Source organism: Echiichthys vipera, assembly GCF_963691815.1.
Source record: "Echiichthys vipera genome assembly, chromosome: 8".
NCBI lineage: Eukaryota > Metazoa > Chordata > Actinopteri > Perciformes > Trachinidae > Echiichthys > Echiichthys vipera.
The window spans coordinates 26,675,653-26,698,329 of NC_139833.1; the positions used below are offsets into that span (position 1 = coordinate 26,675,653).

The 22,677-nt window shown below is 42.2% G+C and overlaps 1 protein-coding gene across 2 annotated transcripts in view; it reads right to left on the reverse strand.

Moving 5' to 3' along the window:
• The window catches only part of LOC310950774 (zinc finger protein 516-like), a 48,135-nt gene extending 25,658 nt beyond the window's left edge, over nt 1-22,477 (reverse strand). Inside the window, exon 1 of one of the 2 annotated variants that reach the window (XM_083918766.1) lies at nt 22,451-22,477. The gene's annotated coding sequence lies outside the window, so the exon portion shown is untranslated. Of the gene's footprint in view, nt 1-18,854; nt 18,976-22,450 lie in introns of those variants that run through there. The other variant, XM_083918765.1, reaches the window with a different exon arrangement.
• Between the last annotated feature and the right edge of the window lie 200 nt (nt 22,478-22,677).

Here is a 22,677-nt window from a genome sequence, read left to right on the forward strand (position 1 = left end):
CCTGATTTAGGTGTAATCTTGGAGCATTTTAGGTCTGCTCTACAAGCAACACAGATACCGTTTGTTCTGAGTTATGTTATAGTTTTGGTGTAGTTTCCCTCTCGTCTGGGTCTGTCCCTGGTCTGTCAGAGCAGGTCATGCTCATAAGCAGGAAGAGCAGTGGGGGGTTTTGTGGCTTTGTTGGGGTCTCCAATTCCCATCCTATCCTTAGTTCCATCCCTACCCCCCCATCCCTTAAACCCATCCAGAACAATAGAGGGGGTCCACGCTGTCTGTCCCTTCTCAACACCCCTCCCATCTGATAAATAGGCTGAGAAGGGATCCTGCCTGCCTACTCTATTTGCGTGAGAAGGGTCTTTGGATAGAAAAGAGTCCACTGGGCCTCTGTGTATGTGTGTGTACGAAGTGGCAGGTGTTTGGGTCAATACTGTCATGTTACATTCTGGTGACCAGCCCATGCTAGTGGGATTACGGGATGGGTCAGGAGGAGAATGGGACAGTTCTCAGCCGTACAGAGTACACTACAGAGTATGTTACACACCAACAAAAACACAGCTACCTGTTGTGTGACTTTATACCATTGTGTATTTTCATGACATCTTATTTATGAGCTTGGAATAAAAAAGGAAAAAGGGTCAAAATGAGAAAACACAATCTGTATCTCTATTCCCAGAACTAGACATGCATTCATCTGTTGGTAACAAATTTAGAAACTTGCATGTATTTTTCCTTTTTGAATTGTTTAGCACTAAACTGATCAACATGGAGTGATACCTGTTGCTATCATTTAGCTCAGTATGAAGACAACAGGAGCTGCCTAGTCTCATGGGCCTGACCATTTTCAGCTTCCTCTGAGACTCGAGTGCATGTGTGTGTGTGTGTGTGTGTGTGTGTGTGTGTGTGTGTGTGTGTGTGTGTGTGTGTGTGTGTGTGTGTGTGTGTGTGTGTGTGTGTGTGTGTGCGTGCGTGCATGCTTTCCTCCCCCCTCTTCTCAAACGCTGTCTGTTTTTCTCACACCGCTCGTTAACCCCTGGATGCTCCTACCCATAGGATCCCCCCTCCCCTTCTCCTGCACCACAGCAGCATTCCTCACACACACATATAACACACATTTAGATCTGTCACCGTGCAACGCAGACTAAACTATCATTACATGATCTTAACTACCTTAAGAGTTCACGATATGCTTACTGCATAAACTCTTCTTGTGCAATATTGCTGGTTTTAATCCTTCATCTCCAAACCCTTAAACAAAATTTTAACCCTGACTTAGACCTTAATCTAACCATAAACCTCAAATCCAAATATTAATCGTAAACAACTAGAGTGAAGATAGTCCAAATGTTCTAATGTAACAGGCTCTTGCTCATACTTCCTTAAAAAAAGATCAACGTTTAAACAAGTTTTGTTGTCAATTGTTTTCTGTTCTGATCCATGCAAAAGCCTGTAAAACCAGTTCTATTCCACATGTTTCCTCACATTCACATCAAAGACATGGTGAGGCAGTATGGGTCAGAGAAGGATGGAGCCGAAACACACCAGGGGTAGAGGGAGAAAGGAGCGCAACTTGTTGGTGTAATAGCGTTGAAAGCAGAAGAGTCACTCGTGGTATTAGTTTTCGATTGAAATCTAAATTGAAGTGAGCTTCATGCCCAACTGTCCACCGTTCTCAAAACTCTTCACGTCTTCTACCTTGTCTTCCCCTTCACGCCTCCACCTGTCTGCAGCCTCAGAACAACCTCTGTAACTGAACCTAAATCAGTCTCTCTGAAGTGTAATTAGACCGGTGACCTGAAAGCTGGCCACCAGTCTTTCACACTGTCAAACTTTCTGATAAAACCGTTTTATTTTGCTGCACGCTGCTGCAAGATGCCCCAGTGGTTAGTGGGTTTACACACACGCACACAACACACACAAAACATGGTTGAAAGGCTTTGAGCCACTGTTGAAGTATTACCTGCCAATGGGTTCAATAAGACAGAGCATACTATTATGTATAGATGTGCATTTTTGGTCTAAATTCTGGGAGAGAGCGCATTCCATAACAACACTCAAGAGTTTAAATTTGTAAAGTTGTATGAATAACAATATTAACATTTAAAAGCTACAGCCCATGGAGTGTACCACAGATAGTTATTTCACACAGCAAGACCTATGTGAGATGCATAGACTGTAAAAAAAAAAAAAAAATGGACGTAGCTTAAGGGCGCACTCACACTGTCCATCCGTACTGTGCTCTAGCACATTTTCACGGCTAAAGTCTCGGTCGTTTGACCGGTGTGAGTGCAACCTTGCTGGCCACGGCCCGTTTGGGAGAGGTGGGCTTTTGTAAAGCACGTTTGCACATGTACGAGCACGAGCGTGCGCACGTGTACGTGCACGAGGCCTATGGCGGTTCTGATGTCATTTTATGTGCCCCTGTTCAAACAAAGAAGGCCGGACAATGCGCGGACATTTGAAACAATGTTGTTGCCTTGCAACGTCGAAAAAAAACCAAATCCAAAAACGTTACCATGTTTTCTGCGCTGCTTTTCATTATGTGGCCAAAATACTGCACGCTTTTGTAAACAAAGCGACACGTCGCGATGACGTCAATCAATGCGTGTGGCGTGTGGCATGTGACGTGTTATGGCGTGATGACGTATAGGCAGGCAAGAAGCTTTTCGCGGAGGCCCAGGCAGTGTAAGTACAAACGGGCCTGGGCCGCCAGGGGAGAGGGAGGGGGGTACAAGTACCCTAAAGCACGGGGCACGGAACGGATGGACAGTGTGAGTGCGCCCTTAGGGCCTGAAAGGTGAAGCCAATGCGGAAATACCTGCCACAGAATTCTCATTATATCATGCGAGAGTGGCATTCACATGTCACACGAAATTCATCTAGTCAGGCTTCAAGTAATGCGTTTGTGTTTTGACTACAAGTCATCCAGCCAATCAACATCCTGTAAGGAGCTACTGGCTACTATTTTTGGCAGTTGGGGTGGGAGGGGGGAGCAAGGAGCAGGGGGTAACGACAACACAAGAGACAACCACTTGTTCAAAACAACAATGGGTCCTACAAAGGTTAGCTTAGATGCTAAAATAGCATCAGTTTTATCAGAACTGGAGAGTTTTTCTTTGTTGTGAGAAGAGAACACTGAAAGCTTGTTGATGGAGAAGATGCTTTTGCTCTTCTCCAAACTGACTTTATTGTTGTTTGAGCGGCAAGGTATGTTTTGAAAGTGCCTGCCCTTTCTCAATCCATTTGCAATGACACCTTCTTACACGGTTCTATGAAACAAACCACTGGCTTCAAAAACAAGTCTGATTGTATATAAGTCAATAAGAAAATGAGCCTACTTCTCACTTGATTTATTTCTTTAATAAACCTGTTACTAATGAGTTTATGGTCTCAATCACTCGTTTCAAGTCTTCTTCAATACAGCAGGATGTTTATTTTGTAATTTATGGTCCCATTTAGAGTAAAATAGACAATAAAGCAGGGTATGCTTTAGGGAATATGAAACTTTCTTACAACTGGAAATAAAAAATAACAAAGTGGGGCTACAGCGACCTGTCAATCAGAATAGAGGCTCAGTGATACATATCCATGGCACATGTGCTCATTAAAATACCCATGAACTTGTTTTTGGCTGTTGTCAGTGTTATTACACAGTGTTATTTGTGTTTTCATTTCATCAGAGTTGGTGTAACATTTTGGACGCCTAAAATGTCTGAATGTACATTCAGTGGTTGCACCTTGCTAACCATGCTAGCTAGTGCTAGCATTAGCTGGTAACTTAGGGGAAACTGGCGATTTTCAACCAGCTCGGTGTCACTGCAGCAGCGCTGGGAGGTCCCTGTCTATGGTGAAAACCCTGCATCCTGCTGTACTCACTGCACCTTACTGGCTACTAGTTGTAAAGAAGAGTTATACCTTATAAGGCACCAGTTTACCTACAACCCATTTCAAGGTCTTAAATTCAGCTTAAGTGCTGTTCCACTATGATCTCAAATGCAAGTAACTTGATGTTCAATATAGTTTTCGAAATGGATTTCAGGTCAATGTTCTTCTACCTGAGAACCAAAAGGGATTTTGGTGTCTGTGATATTATTCCTTGACAGCTAATTTGACCATTAAGATCAAAAGTCCATGCTGAGGTGTTGCATTGGCACTCTGATATCCTTTTTTTCTGTGCATGAACACCGCCATTTTCTTCGACTGCTCATTTACATGGTTACTTGTTTTTTGTTAGTTCCTGTGCGCCTTGTTTTAAAACTCGTCTTCACCTTGAGGCAAAATCTGAAGAACATATCCTGTAAGAGTTGTCAAGAACATAACAGGGCAACAGATCTGCTTCTGACTATTCTTTACTGCCTGCACACACACACACGCACAAACTAGCAGGCAGGATGGGAGGGTTTCCACAGAAAACTCCTGATGGCTCTACTACAGAGAGAATGTGTGGGCTCCAACAGGCAGTTGTTGTTGAGGTGGTTCACACACGGCTCTACAGTACAAACACACATGCCAAGAAAGAAGCATAACACCAAACAAAGTAACCTGTGGGTAAATAACAATTGAATTGGAAAAAGTGTTATTGTGCAGAGAACACTGGGTTGAGTATTGAGTGCGTGTGTGTGTGTGTGTGTGTGTGTGTGTGTGTGTGTGTGTGTGTGTGTGTGTGTGTGTGTGTGTGTGTGTGTGTGTGTGTGATATCATGGAAAATAAAAAGCAGTAAATTGCCTTTTGGTTTGTCATAGAAACATTATAGGAAAATGATTATGCTACACAATGAGATGAGATTAAACTACCATAGATGATATTTAAAAAGTCACCACTGACTCTTAATTCTAGTAATATTACAGCAATAATAGTGCTATATGGGAATATGGGGGAAATCAATATCACAGTGGTATCTTTTGTATGTTTATATGGTATAAATATGCATTACATCAGACAAAACTCTACATACATACTTACTAGCCTAGTTCTGCTTTTAATACAATTTGCTTTAAATAACTTTATAGAAACCCTAATCTACAGAGACAAGAGGATGATAAGCTAACTGCTTCCCCCTGTTTCCCAGTGTCTATGCTAAGCTACGCTAAGCGAAGCGGCTGCTGGTGCTAGCTTCATTTTAGAGTACAAATATGATATATGTTTCTTTTCAACATTTCCCCAAATCAACTATTCAATTGAAAAAAAATGTAAACAAAATATTTCCCCATCCACTATAATAAGGTCTTTAAATGCACCATTAAGTCCTACAGACTTTGAGTCCCTGTTGGATTATTATAGGTATATGAAACTTTCATACAACTGTAAATAAAAAATAACCACAAAGTTTCATAGCCAACAAAAATACCAATAAATAAGCACCATACAGGAACTGGGGCTGCTAGATGAGAATAACAAACGTTGTTAGTCTTTTATACGGGACACCAAGTCTTTTTTAGAGAGCACACTGAAGCTACATGACACATTTCTGTCATATGCAGGCGGACAGACATTACCGTGAGAGCTTATGTGGCTATGTGGTCGTGATGGATGGCTGTGTAAAAAGAGCCGGAGATCTCATCTGGGTCACGTCTTATCGGGCTGACTGATTCACATTGATGAAATCACGCTGGCTTGTTAACCCACCCAGTGGAAAAACTCTAAACTAATACTGAGGAAAACAAGGCAGCATCTGAAGAGAGAGGGAGAGAGATGTATGTCAAGGAGAGGAGAAAAGGAAGGGGAAATAATGAGAGGGAGGGCTACAGAGGGGGGATAAGTGGTAAATAGTGATGTAAAGACAGATAGATTGGGATAATAAGAGCTGACTGAGAGGGAGATGTGAGAGATCGAGGCAGACGGAGAGGAAGAAAGAGAGAAAAGCAGGCCGTGGGCTGTACACTGCAGAATATTTTCATCATTCAGGAGTACTTTTTTAGGACTATTGATCTGACGAGAAGATAGGTACAAAAAACAAATGTGTCTTTCTGGTTATTAGCTCTGTGTGGGGTTTTTATTACGCAAACTTTCTTTAAGGAAGCATGATTGAATCACTCAATACCAGACAGGGAGGCTTGTTATGACAGATATTCTTTGCAGTGTAACCACAGCACAGGAAATTGGCCGGGATCCACTCTCTCAACATTCATCCAATAGTCCTACTGAGAAAAATCTGCTGGTATAGTTACACTGTAACCCCCTCACCCCCTCATCAACCCACACTGTACAGTGCAAACATGTGCAACAGTATGCATGTGTGTGTTCATCAGGTTTGTGTGTAGGTGTGTTTGTGAAAGGGTGGGTGGGTGGCTGTGTGTGGGAAACGGTGAAATCTCAAACACCTACTTTTCCCCTCTGCTTTCACAGATGTTTCAGTTCAAAAACATTAAAAATCTAAGAATTCGCCCACTAAAGAGTTCTAATCTCTGTGCCAGTAAAAAAAAAAAAATCACTCTAATGTCTGTAATGGCCGAAAACACGGCGGTTTGATTGGAAATGCCAATTTCACAGAAGCAGCTACTAGAAATGACATTGGCGGTGATGTGAAATGTTCCCTTGTAAAAAAAAATGACAAACAATGAACACACCCACATAAATGACGCACTTTAAGTTCAAAATAGGAAAATATTGCAAATTGTAATATCTGTATTAGAAATGCAGCAAAATAGCTCAATTATGCAGCTGAGTCAGTCATTCCTCTGGTTCACTTTCAGGTGGGCTTAAGAAAAACCAGATCCCAGCATCTTATCGGTAAACAGGCAGCATTCCACAACCCGCCTGTTTGCAACAAACTCACAACCCAATCTCCACCTGTTACTGTGTTTAGACTCTGGTGGATTCACCGGATCGACATCTGGAAGCATGCAGCACACCGGCATGAATGTCAGGCTGACAACCTGTCTGGTAATGGGCTACATAATGTCAGTGGGATATTAATGGGTACAAATTGCTGTCAAGTGAAAACTCTGTGTCCACTGTTTGAGTTTTTATTTTAAATGAAGAAAAATCTCTCTTCTGTGGGCTTTGAATCAATGTGCGGTCAAGTTTTGTAAAACTCTCACATGTATATTTGTATGCCACCTTTTTGGTTTTACTTCCTGAAAACAGTTTTGGAGAAACTACGCAGGAAAAAATATAGTACTACATTGTGTAAATTAACTTTGGTTTGGTAACACACACTCCAAGTATTTATGATACCATGTATAGTACAAAGCCTCTGTAGCTGCTGCATTTTAGTTACGTTTAGACATCAATAATCAATTACTAATGATCATTCTGGGGCTGACCTTGATAAAAACTGTAGTGTACAATACTTTACAGCACAGAGACATCCACTGGCAGGAGATTATGTGCCTGAATTTAGTTTGTATATATGACACAACAATGTCTAGACTCTCTCAAAAATACATTCTTAGCACAGGAAATCGTGTATGTTTATACTAATAAATCTGGTATGAGGCTTTCATAGCAGTTGTCATAGCAATATAAGCAGTAATACTAGCAGTATCATATATAAAAGGCCTTTTGAATTTTGACAAGAATGTAAATGTAAATTAAATGTAGATTTTAGATATTTATGGTGAGCTGACTCCTTTTCACTCCACTTAATGTTGAACTATTAATTCAGATGAACAGCTGAGGGTAATACAGGAGAAAGCAAACGTTGCATCAAGCAGTCATGTTTGCACAGCTTTCCCTGGAGAGATCAGACGCTTCCAGCGGGAGTTACCTGCATCAGCCAGGCAGCAAAACAGCCATTAAGCATGCCAACCAGCCGACACAGCCAATCGACCGCCATTAAAAAACCAACAGGCCTGGCACATGAGAAATAAGCGACAGAGGATTACGCACACTGTCATTCTCTCCGCATCGCACCAGTGGACCAGCTTTACACAACACACTGTGCCGAGCCCAGACTCCAAGACTGCAGGACAGGTTACTAAAAATGGAGACAAGTCACTAGAGACGGTTAACTTGCATGTATTTGTGTGAATGTAAGATAAGCAAATCAAATAGTTTTGTGGGTATGAACTGGGAACACTAAGCTTTAGCTGACAAAGAAAGAGCAGAGAGACGTCGACAGTCATCAATACTGTGATTGCAACAGATATTGGTTGATATGTGCAGACAATGTTATGAAAGGATTTAAAAGAGCTCCAGTGTAAATACTGTATTAAGCAGCAATTATGAGCTGAACTTGAGTCATACACAAGAGATTGATTGTTACAACAAGATGACAATGGCCAATTTCCTGCAGATCAGGCAGGCTGTTATGTGTCTGATGTTGGTGTGATGCAGCTGAATTGATGAAATATTTATCACAGGATTAACACCACACTTGTTGAACTGATTCTACAGTTATTTGGCATTGCTCCCACACTATTAGTAATAGAAGAGGAGAACTTGTTTGAATATACAGTAATAGCCTTGTATGAAATGTTGCTTCCCACATTGACATGTTGGAAGGTTTAACTATGTAAAATGGCATTATTTTTGTAAATATTGAAATTTGGCAGACATGTATCTGCTGCACACAAACCTCCTCAGATCTATCTGGGACAATGACGCCTGTGGAGCCTGCTGTCCAGGTATTTAAACCTAAGCATACCAACTGCTTTTGGGACTCCAGGGCTCAAACCTAGATTTGACAACAGTATGCATTTCGTCATATCGGAATACTGAATAACCATTTAGAGTGATTGCAGTTTGCAGATAATATACATTTCAGACTAGGGTGGTGTTATTATGGTTGAGTGCAAAGATGACACAGTTACTGGCCTAAACATGCAGATATGTTCTTTTTTAAGTTCCCCTTGTAAGTTATTTTTCTAGATGAGGAGACACGGCCATGTTTGGGCTGTACCCCACCCTCCTCTCTGTTTTAGACTAAGCATTACTGTACTTCAAGACTCCATAACTGGGTCAGATTTTGCTATGTGATTTACTGGGGTTTTGTTTTTTATGGGAAGATGGGCTTTTGTGAACATTTTTAAGACTATTAATTGGGTGATTTTGTGGAGTTGTTCAGGTATAATCTAATGGGATTAGCGACTGTGCTCTTTAAATAGAGTTCTATGGCCAGGGATTAGATGATCACAGCCAGTCGGCTGAGCAAGACTTTTAGGAGCGGGATGATACAGTAGGCTGGGATGCTGTATGTAGATGTAAAGTGGGATATGCAGGTCTCACTCTTGTTTCAAGTTCTGAGCTGATCATATTGGAAAACCTCCAGTCTTGGGATGTGTTTAGCTGAGATCGTGTCTTTGGGGCAGGGGGTGGAGAGGGGGGCATTACCATGGGCCCCAACCTCCTTCCCCTCAACTATCCTCCTCACATCTGGATACAATGTGGGAACAGGGCACTGAGGCCAGGGGGACAGCTGAAGGGAGGGTGAGTGTGCTGGGGGATTCTTTACAAAACATCAAGAGCCAATGGAAAAAGGTGGTGGTGGTGCTGCTGGTGGTGGTGGATGTGGGGCTGTGTGTGTTGTGGTGGTGGAGGGAAGGTGGGGAGGGGGGAATTCTAAAAAGCTCCCTGTCTTTGGTCTCTTCTTCCCTGTGTAGTTGACTGCAAGGCCCCAAGCAATAGACAGATAGAGAGGCAGCTGGGAACTGGCTGAGGTAGGCAGCAAACAGCAAACAGCAGCCCGGAAAACACAATGTGGGAGCATAAATCGACACAAGGTAAAAAAATAAATAAATCTGTTTCTGTTCTTAACAGCTGCTAAACACACCAGATATAACATTATAAAGCTCCACTTTTGATGTGAAAACAAAAGAATCAAAGGAACACCCACATGACCCACACTCAGGGTTTCCTGCAGGATTTGCAAAATTTAATTTAAGAATTTTTCAGGCATTTTAAACATCACATTAAATCTAATTTAATAGCTGTTTCAAGATCACGCCAGCTAAGCCTGCTGGAAAACCAGTAGGGAGTCATGTTTTCAGTGCTTCACAGTAGTATGTAAAAATAAATCCTAGTGATACGACTAGGATACTTTTGCTCTAATTTACACTTGCCCATTATGGGACAATAAGCTGTGTAACTTCTGCAATTAGCAGTAGTGCCGGTGCTTTCTACAGGTCTCTTGGTGCACAGTAAAATTCCATGCACAATCTCACTAATATTCCCCGCGGAGTTAACACACTTTGATTGGTGCACTTTCCCTTAAAATATGATCAAACACATCAATCATGTCAATCAGAAATCCATCTATGTGAAAAGCCAAAATCATTTCTAGTGTCTGATCTGAACAAAAATAGCGCAACAACAAGCATAATGTAATGCCTATCACTCACAGAAATAACTCCACATAAGTAAGTGATTAAGAAGACATCATTTGGGCTATTTTTGTCTGTAACCGGCATTCTCTGTACAAACTATTTGCATAGCTATGAAAGGAGATGATAGGAAGAGTAGCCTTGTACTTACAGTATTTTTCCTCGCTGAATAGAAACCCTAGAATAGAAGATGATAGAGGCACATGGCCTACAACCTGTGCTTGCACTGTGGAGCTGAACTGTATCTCTGATCCACATGTGGATTGGGGGTGAGCTCATTAGCCCCTTGGCGAACCTCCTCCTCCTCCTCCTCCTCCTCACCTCTGTCCTCAGTGACCCTTAAGCCTGCTCGACCCTGCAAGAGCTCCACTACCACTCCCTACACCCTTTCCTAACACCTGTTCGATCCCACCCCTGCAAATCAGCTTTATTAAGTATAAAAACAGGGAGTACTGACATAGTATCACATGTATTGCCCAAATTTGGATTTTTAAGTTCCTCCATAATAAAGCTTTACATTGTACAAATATGGTCACTTTTACTAGTATTCATTCTTTTGACTCATTTTGAGACGGCCAGTTTCTGGCAACAAAACAGACCATTTCTGGCAGCAAAGAAGTCAAACGGCCCCTGCCCCCACGTCAATAACAGCATTGTACAAAAGTCTTGCTCATTAAAGAAGCACTGCAATCACTTTATCATTGTTCTACGGGAGTATGGATTTGTTATAATAATTGTTACATCCTTATGTTGTAATCACGTAACAGAGAAAAGGAATCATGGCTTTCTCCTCTTTAATGATCAGAACAGCGTTTTTGACAAGATTAAGTCCAACCTTCTATCCATTTGTACCCCCCTGCACGTGCACGCATGCACATACACAAACACACACACACACACACACACTAACGCATTGTGGCAAGGTTAGGCTGACATCAGTGAATAACGATCAGTTTCTCTGTGGGCTGAATGATTAGCTGCAGTAGCCTGCAGACTTTTCCAGCTTGTTTCCCTAAATTGGTCAGACATGCAACATCACTGGCCTTCAAGCTGTACTAACTACATCCACTCTCCGTTCTCTCTCCAAAAAGAGAAGATACTTTTAGGGACTAATAGATGATGCGCACAATGTAGTGAATGTGGAGCACTTGAGGTGGATACAGTCATAATTGCATTTACATTTGTTGTACTTGAAAGTGTTTTCATACTCAAATGGAGCAACAACGGCAGTTCCTCCAGGGAGATTAGTGTGTGTCTATAGGGGTGGAGTAGGTAGCAGTTACAAATTTGCATCAAAGTGAAACTAAAGTGAGAATGATAGGTTGTAAATATCTATCACGTGGTAATGCATAAATTGCTGTTTTTCCTTATTTGGTTTCCAGCTGAAGCTCTTAATGTTCATTGCTTTTGTATTTCAGCTCCCTTCCCAGAAATTATTTTTGCATTTTTCCCTCTCTGAAGTTTGAGCTACTTCTTCTCTTTATTCAGCTGCAGATAAAGAATGACTCCCTGTGCATCGGATGTTTTTTTCTTCGGGAAGAACCATGAAAGATAACCTAAATTTGTGTAAATTAAGACCTATTTCACTTTTGGTAGACTTTCATTCCCATTTAGAGTGTTTGTAAACTGGAATGGAACAGTGAATGCTAAAAAGGAGCCTCTCTGCTTAGGAAACTGTTCACCCAACCCCCATCCACCCTTAATGCCCTCTGGGCTGCTGTGAGTTTGGATTAAGTTTGGGTGCCATGTCCCCTCCTTACCGAGCCTGGCCGTCACCCGTGCAAAATATACATACGGACTTTGTGTGTTATCGAGTGGCCCATCAAAAGAAGGCCACAGTCTCGCGGAGAGATAAATAGACAAGAAACACAAGGTAGAAAGAATGCAGAGGCAAGAAAGGCTGGTTTTACAAATAATAAGGGGACTGCTAGATGAGATGCATTGTGTAAAATCTATCACAGATATGCTTTTACTGATCTATATTACATGTACATCTCATGGTTCATTAATCAGAGTGCTTTGTATGATCCTAGTTAAAAGAATGAAATATATTAAGACATCCATTTTTATATAATAAAGGGTGAATAAATGCTCAAAGGCGTTTCTGTATGTAACAGCAGTATATATATATATATATATATATATATATATATATATATATATATATGCTAATTCACATTTCAGTGCTATCTAATTAAGGTATGAATGCATATGTGTTAGTGTGTGTTTGTGTGTGCGTGTGTGTGTGTGTGTGTGTGTGTGTGTGTTTGTAGAGCTGTGGATCAATAATGGTAGTCTACTACGGTGACATCTGGGCAGGACAAAGAGTGCTGTTCCTTCCCCCGGCAGCGCTCCCCTTCTCTCTCTCCCTCTCAATCCCTGATCACAGCCACGTGGTTCTCCGGGCTATTTCTCCCAGCTAAGCTCATTTCTTTAATCCTGCTGCAATCACAGCAACAATGCCAAGCGTCGACTCATAGACGCAAGCAGAAATCTATTAACTATGATCAGCATGTCAGCTCAAAACATGATAAGCACTGCTAATGAATCCAGCACATTGGGCTCAGCGCTGTGTGCTCGTGATTGTTATTTCATTGGATCATCAATAATGTGTAAGATGGAAAATCAACATGAGTGCCAGTGATGGATAACGCAGCTTGTAATGTAGTAAATGGGCTTCCATTTGAACTGAAGTGAGATTCTTCTTTCTGTAAAAACCCAACACATCCTATTGGATTCAACTGATGGAATCTATGCACTGACAAGGAGCTCCAAGACTGCTGCTTGCTTCTCTACGGGCTGGGCTGCTGCAAGTGTCCTCAGTTAATGCAAACAGAGCTGCGCTGATAAATGGGGTCGATATAAAAACCTGATTATCAGATTATCAGCCACTCAGTGTGGTCCACCGCTGATTTAAATCGTGGTTCCAGCCTTTGCACCAACTAAATCGAGTCAAAGTCAAATCGGACCCGGTCTAAATGCAGTTGAGACCCAATCAAGACCACGTCCAGAGCAGTCAAGTCCCGTTCAAGACCATAATAGGCAACGGTGTCTTTCTTATGCTGACATAGTGACTAAGGAGTTAGGATGGATCTATAAACAAGATTAATTTACCTTCTAGCATCAGACTAATCAATGTATAGAATTTAGGCAATGCTTTATACAACTGATCCAGCATCAGCAGTCAAGAACTACTTGACCAGTTCTCACTAGTCGAGCCCAAGACAACAAGGAACGAGACCAATTTCAAAGAAGCGGTCTCCAAACCGGACGCATACTGAAACCCTGGTAACATTAACACACACACTCACACACACACACACACACACACACACACACCTGCATGTTTGAGATGTGGAAGTTGATATCTACAGTATATACACAACCAAAAAGTCATTACATACTAGTGCTGCTCTCACATTATTTAATAATTTACATAGCTTTACAGCAATGTTTTGGTATCAGTTAGAAGTAATTAAAATGTTTTATAGTTAAGTTACAGTTCAGATATTTAAATCAGAGGAGTATATGTTTACACTGACTACCTTCCAATTAATTTACAGCAACTGTAATCATGTTCTCTCATCACTAAAATATTCAGGCATTGTGCTCATCACTGGGAGTGATCTCAGCACTTAATGGCTTCAAATGTTTGCCATGAACACTGTCATGTTAAGTGTTGTCATTAAAAAGCAGGTGTACCCTTTGTTCTGACTTCAAACATCATTGTAGACTTTTTTTATACTGATTATAATGTGTGTTGCTATTAATTGTTTTGCATTGAGCTGCCAATGTTATACAATTCTGGGTGTGTACAAATGTGGTTTTAATTTTTATGTAGCCATTTGCAAAACAAAAATGAAAAAAATGGCTGAAGCTAATTAGCGTGGGTTGTTTCCACACCTACATTCGGCTGCTGTTACTTTGGGTAATGACAGGATAGCACTGACACATTGTCATTAGTAACCCTGAAACATCAATATAAAAATATATAAAATAATTACAGTAAGCACATTTGTGAAGTTTTTCTTACTGACTTGATGTCTCAATAAAAGCATTTGGTCTGTTTTAGACGTCCTGCACATCCGATGTTCCTGTTAGATTTGGTGACTGCGGAACCTTGACCTTATATACAGTATCTAAATCTGTTTGTATTTAATAAAAGTTCCACTTTGTTGCAGGTCTTCTATCGGCTTTTACTGGGGAGTTCTTGAGTCCCATGATGCGTGCTGTCTCAGTGGGGTTTTCCACCACTTCTGGTGAGAAAACAGAATCTTTGTTGCAACGGTGAAGTTTGATGATAACAATCTCCACATGAATTATCAACTACTGGCAGCTTGCGCAACAGTTGAACCCTACGCAAAACACCAGTACCACGTTCCTCACCCCCCGCCACACCACCATGGGCAATGGCTAAAAAGGCCCTGTTCCTAAATCCCCCCCTGACCGCACCTCTCCTACCCCCACCAACTCTGACACCTCTCCTATCTTAATCCTCTGTATACTACATCATTTTCTTTGGGTCTAATTCAGACAGCCTCACAGTTCACTATTGGCTTGGCTTGGCAGTAACTCCATTGATCCTTAAGGGTGGGGAGGATTCAGGTGTGACCCAAATAAAGAATTTAACTGCCAACCTCTTAGCAATGTCACAAAAATGATATGCCTGAAACATGTAGGATGACAGTGGCACGAAATGCAAACTCCTTCTAAATATCCCAGGCAGTAAGCAATATGCTTCCCATGAAGGGCTCATTTATAATTTAATCCAGGAGCTTGGTGTTTCTAGGCTAACACAGAGAGATTGCCCTTTCACAGTGGAAACCCCACCATGCAGTAGGGAGTCAATGCTGTCACCTCAGAACACACACTAGACCTCGTAGTATTTTCATTTTTTGTTTCATACCCCCCCCCCCCCCCACAAAAAAAAAGGAACAGCTGTGCAAAATGGTTTTGCACTTGTTGTTTACAGCATCTCTCCTTAATCCAACCTCAACGTGCAACAGAAAGTTATGCTAACCTGTGAAGGCACATACATCTTTGCTTTCATGTAAAAAGAACCACAAGGAGAGAGTTCAGAGAACAAAGAGCAGGACTTCAGCCTAACTGAGTCTATCTTTTTTCATACCCATTTTAGTTCAAAGCCACACAACATTAACATGTGCAGTTTGGACAGAGATGAAGAAGCAGAGTCAACGCAGGGTAGCAATTACACTCTGAAAAGGACAAAATGGATTCAATCGAAGACACAAGTATGCACAAACCAACTCTGGAACTCTTCCAAACGTGAATTCCACAAGGTGCAGGAAACCACCCACAGAGACCTTATTCCATGCTAACACTTATCAGTATTATACATTCAAAAACAGGACATCTACACACGCAGCACAGGGATACTTAATGGTAACTGATAAAAAGGGAACAGGCAAACCTGGTTGTAAAAACACCACACATTAAGGCAAGCAGAAAGATGTTTTTGCCAAACCGAGATCATAAACCCAGCATGCTATACTTAAACCGGCATTAAGTGATGTTTTGGCCACTTAGGGGCAGCAGAAACAATCTGTAAACACAACAGTGTCATAGTATTAAGTTCCTATGAAAAACCTGTTAGTACATGTGGCTCATTTACAAATTCAATAGATATGGAGAAGCATTATCATTCATTTAGCCACCTGTGCAATATTCACTCTCCTTTCAGCTCTGTCGTGGCCTGAGGGAAATATCTGGTTCTTTAACTGCTAAATAATGCACTATTTTAGCTAGTTTCTAACTGTTCTTTTCTGAGAAGGTAGCACAGACTTGAAAGCTTTTTACTGGAGAGGTAAGTCTATGAGAGCATTGAGAGTGAATCAGAAGGGGAAAAAATCATGTACAGCTGAGAGGAACTGCAAAAATTGGATGATAACCCACTGTGTTCGTCACTTTTCAATTTACACAGCCATTTGAGCCAATACACCGTACTTTTTGATCATAGCGGCTTTGAAATGAACTGCTAAGTAAGGCCAAATTCAGCAGACCCAGAGACTTTCGGTTTGCCTAATATTACCTTAAAAAAAATCTCCTACGACAGTCTTCCTAGTGTTGACCCCCCTCTCAGTTGGTGAAGGTAAATGACTATGCCCATGGTGAAAAGGCACAAGGCAGTAATGAGTAATGAAAACAGCAGAGTTAGTGCTGCCATTCAGTAAAGGGCCTGCTGCTGTGGAATGTGAGGCGCCATTCATTCACATGAGTTAAAAATGCATTTCTGCCACCACAAAGCCCTGCCTTGTCCTCATTGTTTCTCACCACACCACTAAAACACTTCTACATTCTGAAGGGAGAAGATAAAAAAATTAAGTTGCTAATTTTACTCCTACGGATGCAGGGGGAGAATGGCAGCGTGTGGTGGGGAGGGGTGGTGAACTTGAAAGTGAGGTCTTTGGAGGAGATAAACAGTCACGGTAGAGTTGAAAGTTTGATCGCGATAAGCACAGGGATGGAAAAGTAAGCACACAAGCTGCTTACAAAAGACAAACAGTCCTATTGACAAAAGCCGAATGTATGCAGCATTTATTCAGCGTACGAGAAGAGACGCAAGGGTGGAAAGCAAGCAAAATACAAAAGCTCCACTCGAGTCATGTGTGAGCTCTCAAGGGATCCGTTTGTGAGTATGAGGCGTCTGTGACAGCCAGGCTCCCTTAAAAAAAATCCCTTTTTGTGGTCAAAGCTCCATTCAACATGACTCACATTGGTATCAGTCAACTGATAGCCGCAGCATGTCACATTTAAACATAGGTCATGTTCCTCTTTTGCCTTGCTTAACAATGCTAAACAAGTAACCTCAGACATGACAGTGTTATGACACTTGTATAATAATAACTGTCTAAGTAAGAAAACGAACCCAGCACCGTGGCTTTCCCTGGAACAGGCATGTTAAAAACAGGTATGACTGCCAGTACTGCCATTACATAGAAATCAATTAAATGTTCAGGAAGCCATTAATTTACATGTTCCCTAAAGCGTCACAGCCTAAACGTGTTTACCTTCAAATCTATTCCCAGTTCTATTCATGGGTTGGAGAACAGGTGGTGCTCTTAGGGTCTATCCATTATCTAAGAGTCAATTTGGGGAAGTAAGGTCATTTATTGTTGCGCTGCATTGTGTTCACTAGTAGGCTACATCCACAGAGTGAGGACTGCGGGCTGTACAAGAAATGTTTAACATAACGTCTGAGAGCTGACAACAGGGAGACAATGTAATCCTGTCTGCAAAACAACGCTCCCTCCCTCCCTCCCTCTCTCTCTCTCTCTGTATGTGACCTTACAGTACACAGAAGAAAACACTATCTTTACACGACGAGAGAGAAAAACAGTACACCACAGAAAGGCAATACCAAAGGAGAGGACGTAAATGCTGTCAAGTACAGAGAGCTCACAGTTGATGACCCCATACACACACACACTGTGAGTTTGGAAATGATAAACGCTGGAACACTGAAGGAGTAGAACGCACCGCTCACACCACCAAGCACTAACACCGAAATACATTAAAAGTTAAAAAACACCATATTGGAGTAGTACTGTGTGTGTGTGTGTGTGTGTGTGTGTGTGTGTGTGTGTGTGTGTGTGTGTGTGTGTGTGTGTGTGTAGTGCGTGTGTGTGTGTGTGTGTGTGTGTGTGTGTGTGTGTGTGTGTGTGTGTGTGTGTGTGTGTGTAGTGTACAACTACAGCACCAGATAAGACACCCTTTATAGTATTATTATTATTATTATCATTATTATTATTATTATTAACCATTTTAACTTTAACCATCAACAACATGGGAATGAGCATGTTTTGGCTCACCCCTCTCCCTCCCTCCCTCTCTCTCCCCCCTCCCTCTCTCTCTCTCTCTCTCTCCCTCCCTCTCTCTCCGTCTCTCTCCCTCCCTCCCTCCCTCTCTCTCTCTTTCTCCCTCTCTCTCTCTCTCTTCCTCTCTCTCTCTCTCCCTCTCCCTCTCTACTGCAAACTGCTTTTACATAACTATCTCCTCTGATACTCCAGCCTGCCCTTAAGGGGGAATCACTATGACAATCCTCTAATGTTCCCATAATATATGCTTGCATTTAATGTCTTTTATTGTGACCTTTATGGATTTCTGCTCCTATTATCACCTACAGCGTAGCTATCATTTTCACTAAGGGGGAGCCCTTCTGCTGGTTAGTAAGTTTAAAGCACGCCTGTGCTACTTTATAACATTGTTATATAGCCAGCAAGCATCACTCTAATGTGCCCTGAGAAGTTGACTGAGCCTGTTGTCTGTAGCCCCCTTCCTAAATGTATCATATGATTACTCCTGCTGTGGCTCATGTTTGCAAGGTTCCACTGTGTTATCAGTCCAACATTCCTCTAAATGACCCTTATCTCCACTGTAGCACAGGCACTTTTGGCTGCCCGTTTCTTAACCGACCATCTCTCCACTCTTAAAGGAAATGAGTACGTTAAGAGTCTGTAATAGCAGAGTATTGCATTCGCAGCAGCCCGACGAGCGCACCCTCAAAATAACAAACAATGATAATGATATACAGTCACTTCCTTAGCAGTTAAAACACCGCTGGGCTCACACACTCACCCCCAAAAAGAGGACCGGTGCAGCTCTCCAAAAGGCACATATAAAGAGTCCAGATCCGGCAGAGATAAGAGCAGGCACAGTGTATGTTCCAGTGCAGCGACTGACAACAGCGACCCGCGGTTCAACTCTGAAAAAATTGGGTGGAATTATTATTATCTCTGGCGAATTCCTATCTCCTTATGTTAGAGAACAGTGCAGGTCTCTCTCTCTCTCTCTCTCTCTCTCTCTCTCTCTCTCTCTCTCTCTCTCTCTCTCTCTCTCTCTCTCTCTCTCTCTCTCTCGCTATTTCCCTGTCTCTCTCTCTCTGTCTCTATGTCTCTCTCCCTCTCTCTCTCTCTCGCTGTTTCCCTGTCTCTCTCTCTCTCTCTCTCTCTCTCTCTCTCTCTCTCTCGCTGTTTCCCTGTCTCTCTCTCTCTCTCTCTCTCTCTCTCTCGCTGTTTCCCTGTCTCTCTCTCTCTTGCCGTTTCAGTGGCGTTGCCTTCAGGGGTTGTTGGAAATGTTGTGACTCAGAGATAAAAAATAAAAAAGAATCCGTGGTCAATTCAGCACAGTGGTAAATAGTTGCCTCATTGATGCAGTATGTATAGAAAGTAAGTCTAATTTATAATCTAATATATGTTTAGCCTGTGTAATATTTGTTGTTTGTATATCTGGAGTTTTGTAACAAAAATAATGTCCCCCTGGGATTATTAAAGTATTTCTGATTCTGATGTAGTGGTTTGAATGATGGGTCCAAGATGGAGGCATTGTATTTTGGGATATTGGGTGTGTCAATATTATGCTAGGCTATTATAAGGAAGGGACATTAGAGTGGAAACAATTAGTCAATAATCTGACTGGGCGTTTAAAAGAAAACTAATCAGCAACTACATTTTGATGATTGTTTAATTAATAATAGGGATGCACCGATACCGACGTCGGGCCCATACTGACTCAGATAGCTCGATCGTGTGTTGGCGACAATGGGGCCAATCTAGTTAATTCAATTCATTATTATTATTTATTTGGTCAATACATAACAATTCATTAAATTCATATTTATTTATTGAATTTTGTCTTAGAAAGTTAGGAAAGTGTGGTCTATACCTACTCTGTAAAGTGTCCTGAGATAACTTTTTGTTATGATTTGGCACTATAAATAAAATTGAATTGAATTGAATTAATGTTTCAGTTAATCCTTATAGTCAAAAAATAATAACGAGTCACTTCCACACAGTGAGACGTACTGTACATCTTATTAATGTAACACTAGTATGGGATCAGTACTGGTGACGGTGGAATATGGTCTGACTACACCGCCTTATTATTCTGGGATAGGGGAAAGAACGTTCTGGTTTGTTTTTGTGCCTTTAAACCAATCCCACTTGGGGATGCCCATGCCTTTACAAAATAGGTAGCAAAGATAGCTGAATGGGCGTGACATCTGGTGCATGAGAGCGCGCTGGTTGTCAGTTTGTATCCCAGTGCTTTACATCTGCTGAGCCAGAAAAGGTACTCGGTGTCGGCCGGCAAAAGTCCAGGGACAGTATCGGTATTAGGAGTGAAAAGTTGGACTGGTGCATCGCTCACATTTGCTGCTTCCTGCTTCCAACCTTTTTTTGAAATCGGGAAATGTTCTGACCACTTGAGACGGATTAATAATTACACATTTATTCAGATGAAAATGGCCTCTAACATTTAGTTTTTCATATACGGCACGTTTTGTTCGTGAAATCTCATTTCTACAAGGACATTGACTGGGATGTATGAACACTCATTCACTCATCTATCTGATGGTCTGGTGATAAAACCCATGTGATCCTCCCCCAGGTCGCAGCCGAGAGTGCAGCTTCATTTCCCCGGTCTAACATCATGGTGGTACTTCTGACCAAACTCGTGCGATTCAGTCGTTGAAATGGCGGAGCTAATGGGCGCACCTGAACGCACCGCGAATGGAAAAGAAGCCTTGTGTGTGTGTGTGTGTGCGTGTGTGTGTCTGTGTGTGCGTGTGTATGCGTGTGCGCGCGTATGTGTGTGTGTGCGCGCGTGTGTGTTTGTGTGATCGAGGGCGGAAAAAAAGGAGAAGCAGAAAAGTTTGTCACGGCGGAGTAGTCCTTGTCACTAAACCTCAGTCCACACACACATACGCACACACACACAGGTCACACATTTCACTCTGTCTTTGTGTTATGTGTGTCTCCATCGCTTCCTGTCAGCTGCCGTGTTCATGTGTGTGCGTTGTTGAACCAAGTGTCCGGAGCAGAGAAGAGGCGACGCTGACACTTGTCCCCAGCTCACCGGCACTACCACCACCGTACACGCACAACCGCGTTCGTGCGTAAAAAGACACATTGGTGCCACGGGCAGATATCACTGTGATGGAGTTGCATACTTTCTTTTGACACACGCACACGCGCACACACCCTCATCCTGTTACAGTCACCTGTGCGTACACGTCCAATAATGGAGTTAAAATCAGAATACGTCATAAAGATTGCCCCCCTCCCCTCCCACACGCACACACACACACGAACACACATACATACACACTTAGTCCTATTGTGTTCCTTTACTACCATGACAGCAGGCTCACATCCTGTAGGTGCATCATCATTTGGGGGGTTGAAAAGTTACATGCACAGACCCCCCATCACAAACACGACAGCCCCCCCCCACACACACACACACACACACACACACACTCCTCCCTCGCCACATGTTTCCTCCCCACCACCAAACACACACAAACGCACACACACATCGCATGCAGATGAGTTGTAAGGGGCTCGAATCGGAGCCGACGCTGAAACAAGAAGAAATGCGCCACAGTAGAGATCTTCCAGCTGTTTCACATCCTCATAATCATGTTAAAAGAGCAGTTCCGGCTGAAGGCACCTGTGCCTTGCTCAGTGGCAGTTGTGCCTTGCCCATGTCTATTATGTAGGACACGTCTTCCTAATATGGTTATACCCCTTACCCCTCCTTTACGTCCACCTCCAGCCTGCCTCCGCGTGAATAAAACAATCTTTTCAGGAAGAATTTAAAAAAAAAAGAAGAAGAAAAACAAATTGTTCATCCGTCTCCTGGATGTTTACTGAGCTGTCTTTTTGTTTCGACTCGCATTTTTATTGTAACCACAAATCTGCCTCTCCGATGCTGCGGTGATAGAGTGTTGTCCAAAGAAAAAAAAATACTAAAGGAAGAGATGAGTGTGTATGGTGAGCTGGTGGAAAGTTTGCCTAACCCCGGGGAGAATACGAGTCCGGATATTTATTCCCACATTTGGATTTAAATAACTGACTTCAGCCTCTGTTTAAAGCCACATTACATCTCTAGTACCGTTAAACTGCAGCAAGTTATAGCGTCTATGGAAAGTGCACACGCAAAAGACTTTTTGACACACTTCTTGCTCTGGCGCTTTGAGAATATCATCGCAATCTCTCTTTTTTTCTCTTTAATCAACCACTACACCCCTGCCTGCATGTAACCTATTTATAAATCAAGATCCGACCTACAGCCCATTCAGAGCACACGAGGTGGTCCGCTCCTACAGTCTCTATGTGTGTGTGTGTGTGTGTGTGTGAGAGAGAGAGAGAGGAAATCAGAGATGTGCGTACCTGCTTTATCCAAAAGAATAATCCAGGGTGAGTCCAAGAAGCGCAGACAGTCCTAAAGGTGAAAGCATGCTCTTTGCAGTGTATGCTGAAGTGCATGATTGAGTAGGTAGAGACCATTCTGTCCTGCGGGGGTGGACTGGGATTCTTAATTCCTCTTTATTTGCATATGGTCGATTAGTCTCGTGTTGGAATCGAACATATAAAGTCATATATTTGATTTTAACAAA